This window comes from Mesoplodon mirus (genome assembly GCF_964341445.2).
Source record: "Mesoplodon mirus genome assembly, chromosome: 4".
NCBI lineage: Eukaryota > Metazoa > Chordata > Mammalia > Artiodactyla > Ziphiidae > Mesoplodon > Mesoplodon mirus.
The window spans coordinates 137486521-137496235 of NC_138979.1; the positions used below are offsets into that span (position 1 = coordinate 137486521).

The 9715-nt window shown below is 38.1% G+C and overlaps 1 pseudogene across 1 annotated transcript; it reads left to right on the forward strand.

Annotated features, from left to right (window-relative positions):
- Window positions 1–243: 243 nt before the first annotated feature.
- LOC309802088 (polycomb group RING finger protein 5-like) lies at window positions 244–1396 on the forward strand (annotated as a pseudogene). Its single transcript has 2 exons — window positions 244–637; window positions 1004–1396. The product of its transcript is annotated as a polycomb group RING finger protein 5-like (transcript).
- Window positions 1397–9715: the final 8319 nt, after the last annotated feature.

Here is a 9715-nt window from a genome sequence, read left to right on the forward strand (position 1 = left end):
TTCCTTCTCTCTGAGGCTGGCGTGCTGGTGGTGAGAAGCAGCGGTGGCCGCAGCCCCAGCATATGGAAAAGCAAAACCACCAAAAGGAGTGATGACCAGCGATTACATGAGAAGTCTGGATGTTAGTTCTAATGCCTCGGGACATGCAGTTGGGAACTCCACACCAGCTCCTGGGATCAGACTCTCATCCACTTAATACCCTTGCTTGCCTGAACTACTAGAGCCAGTCCTAGCTAACAACAAATGGCTACCCAAAGGAAACACTTGGTAAAAGATTTCAATCCTTACATCATCTGCTGTATCTATAAAGGGTATCTGATCAAGCCAACTACAGTGACGTAATGCCTCCACACCTTCTGTAAGACCTGTATCATCCATCACTTTGAAGATAGCAATGGTTGTCCAAGGTGTGGCAACCAGGTTCATGAGACAAACCCATTAGAAAGGTTGAGCCTGGGTAACACATTAGAGGAAATTATATTTAAGTTGGTCCCTGGACTACAAGAACAAGAACTTGAGAGTGAATTTTGGAAGAAAAACAAGCCTCAAGAAAATGGATAAGTTGATACTTCAAAAGTTGACAAACATAAAGTAGATGAAGAAGGTGATGAAAATCAAGATGATAAAGACTATCACAGTGCTTCCCTGATGGTGCAGTTGTTAAGAATCCACCTGCCAATGCAGGGGACACGGGTTCAAGCCCTGGTCCGGGAAGATCCCCCATGCCATGTAGCAACTAAGCCCATGCACCACAACTACTGAGCCTGCACTCTAGAGCCCGCGAGCCACAACTGCTGAAGCCCATGTGCCACAAATTCTGAAGCCCACATGCCTAGAGCCTCTGCTCCGCAACGAGAAGCCACCGCAGTGAGAAGCCAATGCCCCCAAACCTTCAAAGAGTAGCCCCCGCTCGCCGCAACTAGAGAAAGCCTGCACAAAGCAATGAAGACCCAACGCAGCCAAAAGTAATAAATTAAATAAATTTTAAAAAAGACTATCACAGAATTGACCCACAAATTGCTATATGTCTAGATCGTTTACGAAATAATGGACAATCGGGACAATGCAGTAAAGGGTTTAATGAAGGAATTCATTCGGTTTTCTACACGTGTAACTGTGGGAACTATTAAAAAATTTCTAAGTTTTAAACTAAAACTTCCAAGTTCTTATGAGTTGGATGTGCTGTGCAATGGTGAAATTATGGGGAAGGATCATACTGTGGAGTTCATAGACATGACAAGATGGCGACTAAGAGGTGAAAACTTCCGGTGTCTGAACTGCTCAGCTTCACAAGTCTGCCCTCAGGATGGCCCTTTGTATCAGTCATACCCCATGGTATTGCAGTATCGACCAAGAATTGATTGCAATTAGACCCAGGGGCCTAGATCCCACTGAATGAATCCTGCACTATGTGTTTACTCATCAACAGATTGCACAGTGAACGGTGTGTGGACTAGAGGGACACAACCAGATTTTCAGCATGCAAATAAGGCTATTGTCTGTCTCTAAATTGTCAGTTGCATTTATGTTGTTTCTATTAAGAGCAAACCAAGTGCCATTCTGCTACTGAACCATCTGCATAAGTTATCTGTGCTGTCTCACAGTGTACAAGTCACAGTTGAAATCAGTTAGATATGCGGCCATGATTCAGCCTTCTAAATATTTTGCTTGCCTGTTCTATTGTTTGATTACACTAGTAACATGCCTCAATCTTTGTGGTGTTGCAGTTTTCACATACTTACTATTTGATTAATTCTTGTTTAAATAGAGTACCGTACAAGGAACTAATAATTATTATATCTTGAGATTATTTTGTATGGGAAATATATTTAGAAAAGTGGTCCTTGAGTCACTATCCTGTTCTCAGTAAGCTTTTTGTGTGCAAAACAGTTCACTCTTGAGTGTGCAAGTCCTTTTGGGAAGAATTCCAATTGTTCTTTACTTTAAAGTCCATTATAATTATAGGCATCTTGCATCATCTGTGTAGTCTACCAGTCGCACAGGGAGGTCCTGTTCACCCTCCAGAAAATGTACGTGACTTCTTGGAGAGCTGAAGTGAGATTCGCAACCATTTGAAATGTTGGCAGCTGATCACATTTACTTCTAACAAAATTAATGTGTAAGTGAGGTTAATCTTTCATAAGGCCTTATGACGAGCCACTGCTGCTTCATGAAACATCGTGCATCATTATATTGTGGCATTTATCTAATGAGTACATTGTTTCCCTTTTTTCAGTTGGCCTTAAGTGTGTGTCACTGTGGCATGCAGAAGGTTATGATGATTTAAGCATTAGGATTTTTAGGGCAGATAACATTAGCTATTTTATGGATTTCAAAAATCTCAAAGCAATTGTAGATTAAAACTGTTAGTAACCTGTCACATTTCCATACCATATGTATAAAATAGAAAAAAATGTAGTGTCATAGATAAATATGCTTAACCAGAATTAATGGTTTGAGGATATTTCATTTTAGATCCTGTAGTAATCAGGGGGAAATGGGATTATTGTTTTATACATAAGTTCTTTAAGGTCAGAGCTATGATAATGTCCTTGATTACTTATGGAAGCTGATTTTAATTAACTCAAAATGAATTGAGAGTGTGTTTTAAAAACCACAAATGAGACCTGGATGTTTTGGGGTTCCCAGCCAAAACTTACAGCCTTAAATGAATTTTATATACATGATCTCATTAAATTTGGCCTGCTGCCTCATCTTATGTAATGTCACTATTTTCTAAGGAAACATATAGGAAGCATTTATGGCATTGAGAATAGTTTTATATAAAATTCCTCTATTTACTGTTAATGTATTAACATTTTTATTGAAATGCAATGGAATATGTGCCAAAACATGTGAAAACCTTGCATAAAGAAGGGTATCGGGCTTCCCTGGTGGCGCAGTGGTTGAGAATCTGCCTGCTAATGCAGGGGACACGGGTTCGAGCCCTGGTCTGGGAAGATCCCACATGTTGCGGAGCAACTAGGCCCGTGAGCCACAACTACTGAGCCTGCGCGTCTGGAGCCTGTACTCCACAACAAGAGAGGCCACGATAGTGAGAGGCCCATGCACCGCGATGAAGAGTGGCCCCCACTTGCCACAACTGGAGAAAGCCCTCGCACATAAACGAAGAACCAACACAGCAAAAATAAATAAACTAATTAATTAAAAAAGCAAACATTAAAAAAAAAGAAGGGCATCAGTTATATGGGGAAAGGTACACATTTTATGATGGTACTAAGTAACGTGGTATTACTATTAGAACCACAGACTTCTTCATATACTCAACTGTGGTTTTCTAAGTATGGTACTATTTTCATGTCTAGTAATACACTAATCCCTAGTTAATTATCCCGAGTCAGGTTGTGGAATTTGTAAGAAACCAGGTATAGAAAAACTTAAAGGCAAAAATATACAGGTGGTTAGTTTTACAAACTTGGGGTGCTAATAAGATAAACTCCTTAGACAAATAGCCTATAGGAATAATCATCTGAATCTGCAAAATTGGAGAATAAAACTAAATTAAGTTTTTCTTTAATCTGTTGTTTCTTAAGCAACAAACTGAAAGAACTTTACTTTCATAAAAGATTTTGTAATCTGTTTTGTCTGCTTTAGATATCAAAGATGCACAAGGGTCAAGGAACCTTGGATCTAAAGAAGCACTGTGCTTTATAGACACATCACTTTAATTGAAGTAATTACATTAGTTAATAGAAAATCCAAATATGGCCCTTTCTCCAGATTATGCTTTAAAGTATAAAAACAAATAAACTAAAAGTTTCACTGATGAGGCAGTATTAGGTCATTCAGTCTGGGGTCCAGATACATTGGGGTGATGTCTTATAACTACTTTTAGAAAAGTATATTTCTTTATTCATTAAAAATCTATCCCATATTAATAGGCCTCATTTTATAAATGTAATGAGTTTGCTCAACTATATGTAACTTGAAATGATTCTTTAAGGGAAGAAAAGTATGTTATATAATATTGTGAACTGTTTAGCTTTACTGAACTATTTAAGAGAAAGTGCCTAATCACTAAAGTGCATTTCTGTTTTAGATTTACTGCATATATTTTGAGTTTTCTGTCCCTGTCTCTTATCAATGGTCTTGTATCTAAATAGGTTCTTGTAACTTACAGTAATCTCTTTTTGAAAGATTTTCATAAGAAAATAATTATCACCAAAGACATTTTACTGTTAATAACCATGTTAGAGAGACAGTTTAACTGTTTGGAGGTTGGAAATTTTTAGACTGCTATTTATTTCTATATAATTAGGCAATAACCTTGAGTAATTGCTAAAATATCACCAAAGAAAGACTTTAAACTTAATTTTCATGGTAACATCGATCAAATGCAGGTTTTTCTTGCAATAATCAGAACATACTTCCTTTCAGCTATGTTTCTTGTTTTTCCAGCACCATCTGACAGATCTTAGGAAATCCTCAAAGATGAAAAAGTGATTAACACAACAAATAGCCTCCCTCTGGATGAAAAGTGGGAGAAATACATACTTTGAAAAGAAAATTGAAACTGAGATTTTAAATTCTAATTTGAGAAGCTTTTTATTCCATGGAGGCAATATAGACTAAAATTATGCTTATTTAGTTTCTGGGTTCTTAGTAATATAAGAAATTTTATTAAAGACAGACTTTGGTAAAAATGCAGACATGATTACTTGTATAAAAAACAGTACATTCTATTGGACTCACATAAGTAAATGCTTTTTCTGTACTCAAAAGCAAAATTTTCCTAAAAGCCTTTGGTTTTCTAAAAGTAATTATTTGTCTTGTTTCTCAGCAATTACTTTGTTTTTAGAATCTAGCCATGCAGCCAAATTTGGCAAGATAAGCCCCAGATGAAGAGCATATAGACCAGGTTAAGCCCTGTCCTCACAACGATCTTTTGGAGATCCCATGCTGTGGGCCACCTCAAGTAAAGCTCACATTATGAAGTCTTCCTGACAGGCCACTAGGTAAACCTCCTTGGATAGGATAAAGACGGATGCACTCCATTACATACTCTGGTATACCATAAGGAATTTTCCAGCAGGCTATACTCTGTACCAGTGAGATATAGATATTGCTTGTGGGAATTACAAAAATGAGTGAGTTTGCCATAACTTTCATTTTCTGGGTTAGAAACATAAAAACGTGAAATGCTATTATTTTGAGACATATACCTATCCCTACAATAAGGAATATAAAATGTCTGCCAAATCTGGTTTATAAAAATTGAAAAATATTAAATATACTAGAAACTCAAACCCTTTGAAAGCACAAAATAACCAGATAATTCTGGATTTAATTAATATACCTAGTTCAGTAGTATTCTGTTGAAGAAAGTTCAGATTGAAAGTTCATTAAAATGTACTCAAATATACATTACAGAGTTTTGTGTTTATTTGCTATCCTTACTATATTTTCAAATAGAATTAACATGCTCAAACACTTCCTTTTCAGAAAGTTATGAAATTAAACAAAAATAAATTATTTTAAATTCTCATTAGAATGTGTCCAAACACTTTTTATGCCCCTTTTCCTAGGATTCAAAACTTGAGTCATTATTCAGAAATGCTTTTTAATTTTAATTATCTTTAAATCTAGAATCAAGTGAAACATTAAATACTGCATCCAGTTTTCTTCCATCTTTCAGAGCTTCATGGAATAAGAAACTAATCTAGAGGGTGGAGTCAAGATGGCAGCATGGGAAGATGCGAAGTTCATGTCTCCCCACAGCTAGGGCACCTGCCGGAGGCTGGTGGGAGACCTCCATGCCCAAGGAGAAGGGAGGAACTCCCAAACGAACTGGTAGGATGTGGGGGGACTGAGGGGGGAGGAGAAGTGAAGGACGGACAGGACCGGAGCCCCTGAGGGACTTCCATGAACAGAGGGACCCTTGGGGGCTCAGATCAGGGAGAGCACGCCAAGCATTTCTCCTGCCCAATTGGCCAGGGAAGTCTGCCCGGCTCTTGGGATGGGTCCTATGCCCTCAGAGGCCCCCTCCCAGCTGCACTGGTCCTGGCAGCAGAGAAGAGCAGGAGAGGCAGGCAGGAGGGGCCCTCCAGGACCAGAGGAGTGGGAGAGGAGAGAAGGGCATTTGTCCCACCCACTCGGGCCTAGAAAGCCAGCTGGACTCCCAAGTGCAGTCCCCCACCCTCTGAGACCAGAGGCAAACCTGGGCCCATTCTGTTCCCTTGAGCCTAAGCCCCACCCCCTACACCCCCAGGGCCTTTTCCAGCCCTGTGAGTCCTAACATAGGCCCCGTCCACTGCCCAAATCCCACCCCTACTTAGGCCCCACCTTCCACAGCCAAGGCCTTTTCCACCATTTTTTTTTTCTTCTACTCTTTTATACTATTGTGGTTCTGTTTTACCTTCTGGTTGTTGTTTCATCTATATCTTTATTTTTATATTCTTTCTAACATATCGGTTAGTTTCCTAGTCTAATTTTAGTTTTTACTCTTTGTAATTGTTCACCTTTTTATGTTTTTTGCCACCCCACACAGGTTACAGGATCTTGGTTCACGAGCCAGGGGTCAGGCCAAAGCTCCTGCAGTGGGAGCTCTGAGTCCAAACCAGTTGACTAACAGAGAACCTCAGACCCCAGGGAATATTCCTCAGAGTGAGGTCTCCTGGAGGTCCTCATCTCAACACCAAGACCCAGCTCTACCTAATAGCCTACAAACTGCAGTGTTGGAGGCCTCAGGCTGAACAACAAGTAAGATAGAAACAAAATCCTACCCATCAAAAAAAAAAAAAAAAAGAAAAATGAGATGGCAAAAAACTATGTCACAGATGAAGGAGCAAAGTAAAAAACCAACAAGACCAAATAAATGAAGAGGAAATAGGCAATCTACCTGAAAAAGAATTCAGATTAATGATAGTAAAGATGATCCAGAATCTCGGAAATAGAATGAAGGCACAGAGTGAGAAAATACAAGAAATGTTTAACAAAGATCTAGAAGAACTAAAGAACAAACAAATGGAGATGAATAACACAATAACTGAAATGAAAAATACACTAGAAGGAATCAATAACAGGATAACTGAGGCAGAAGAATGAAAAAGTGAGATGGAAGACAAAATGGTGGAAATAAATGCTAAGGAGCAGAATAAAGAAAAAAGAATGAAAAGAATGGAAGACAATCTCAGAGACCTCTGGGGCAACACTAAACACAGCAACATTTGAATTATAGGGATTCCAGAAGACGAAGAGAAAAAGAAAGGGTCTGAGAAAATGTTTGAAGAGATTATAGTGGAAAACTTCCCTAACATGGGAGAGAAAATAGTTACCCAAGTCCAGGAAACACAGAGAGTACCATACAGGATAAACTCTAGGAGAAACACACCAAGACACATATTAATCAAACTAACAAAAATTTAATTCAAAGAAAAAATATTAAAAGCAGCAAGGGAAAAACAAAAAGTAACATACAAAGAATCCCCATAAGGTTATCAGCTGATTTTTCAGCAGAAACTCTGCAAGCCAGAAGGGAGTGGCAGGACATACTTAAAGTGATGAAAAAGGAAAACCTACAACAAAGATTACTCTACCCAGCAAGGATCCCATTCAGATTCGATGGAGAAATCAAAAGCTTCTAAGACAAGCAAAAGCTAAGAGAATTCAGCACCACCAAACCAGCTTTACAACAAATGCTAAAGAAATTTCTCTAGGCAGGAAACACAACAGAAGAAAAAGACCCACAAAAACAAACCCAAAACAATTAAGAAAATGGTAATAGGAACATACATATCAATAATAACCTTGAATGTAAATGGATTAAATGCCCCAACCAAAAGAGACAGACTGGCTGAATGGATACAAAAACAATACCCATGTATAAGTTGTCTACAAGAGACTCACTTCAGACCTAGGGACACATACAGACTGAAAGTGAAGGGACGGAAAAAGATATTCCATGCAAATGGAAATCAAAAGAAAGCTCGAGTAGCAATACTCGTATCATATAAAATAGACTTTACAATAAAGACTGTTATAAGAGATAAGGAAGGACACTACATAATGATCAAGAGATCAATCCAAGAAGATATAACAATTATAAATGTTTATGCTCCCAACATAGGAGCATCTCAATACATAACGCAAATGCTAACAACCATGAAAGGGGAAATCGACAGTAACACAATAATAGTAGGGGACTTTAGCACCCCACTTACACCAATGGACAGATCATCCAAAATGAAAATAAATAAGGAAACACCAGCTTTAAATGACACAGTAGACCAGAGAGATTTAACTGATATTTATAGAACATTCCCCCCAAAAGTGGCAGAATACACTTTCTTCTCAAGTGCACATAGAACATTTTCCAGGATAGATCACATCGTGGGTTACAATTCAAGCCTTGGAAAATTTAAGAAAATGGAAATTGTATCAAGCATCTTTTTGGACCACGACGCTATGAGACTGGAAATCAATTACAGGAAAAAGACTGTAAAAAACACAAACACATGGAGGCTAAACAATACACTACTAAATAACCAAGAGATCACTGAAGAAATCAGAGAGGAAATCAAAAAATACATAGAAACAAATGATAATGAAAAGATGATGACCCAAAACCTATGGGACTCAGCAAAAGCAGTTCTAAGAGGGAAGTTTAGAGCAATACAATCCTACCTCAAGAAACATGGGGCTTCCCTGGTGGTGCAGTGGTTGAGAGTCCGCCTGCCAATGCAGGGAACACGGGTTCATGCCCCGGTCCAGGAAGATACCACATGTCATGGAGCAGCTGGACCTGTGAGCCATGGTCACTGAGCCTGTGCATCGGAGCCTGTGCTCCACAATGGGAGAGCCCACAACAGTGAGAGGTCCGCGTACCACAAAAAAAAAAAAAAGAAAGAAAGAAACAACAGAAGTCTCAAATAAACACCTAAAGCAACTAGAGAAAGAAGAACAAAGAAAACCCAAAGGCAGTAAAAGGAAAGAAATCATAAAGATCAGCATAGAAATAAATGAAATAGAAACAAAAAAACAATAGCAAAGATCAATAAAACTAAAAGCTGGTTCTTTGAGAAGTTAAACAAAATTGATAAACCCTTATTCAGACTCATCAAGCAAAAAAGAGAGAGGACACATATCAATAAAATTAGAAATGAAAAAGGGGCAATCACAACTGACACCACAGAAATACAAAAGATTATAAAAGACTACTACAAACAACTATATGCCAATAAAATGGACAACCACGAAGAAATGCACAAATTCTTGGAAAGGTACAGTTTTCCAAGACTTAACCAGGAAGAATTGGAAAATATAAACAGACCTATAACAAGTAATGAAATTGAAACTGTAATTAAAAATCTTCCAACAAACAAAGGTCAAGGACCAGATGACTTCACAGTGAAATCTATCAAATATTTAGAGAAGAGCTAACACCAGTCTTTCTCAAACACTTCCAAAAAATTGCAGAGGGAGGAAAACTCCCAAGTTCATTCTACAAAGCCAACATCACCCTGATACCAAAACCTGATACCAAAGACATCACAAAAAAAGAAAATTATAGACCAATATCACTGATGAACATAGATGCAAGGATCAAGTGGGATTTATCTCAGGGATGCAAGTTTTCTTCAATATACAAAAATCAATCAATGTGATACACCACAATAACAAGTTAAGGAATAAAAACCAAATGATCATCTCAATAGATGCAGAAAAAGCTTTTGACAAAATTCAACACCGATTTATG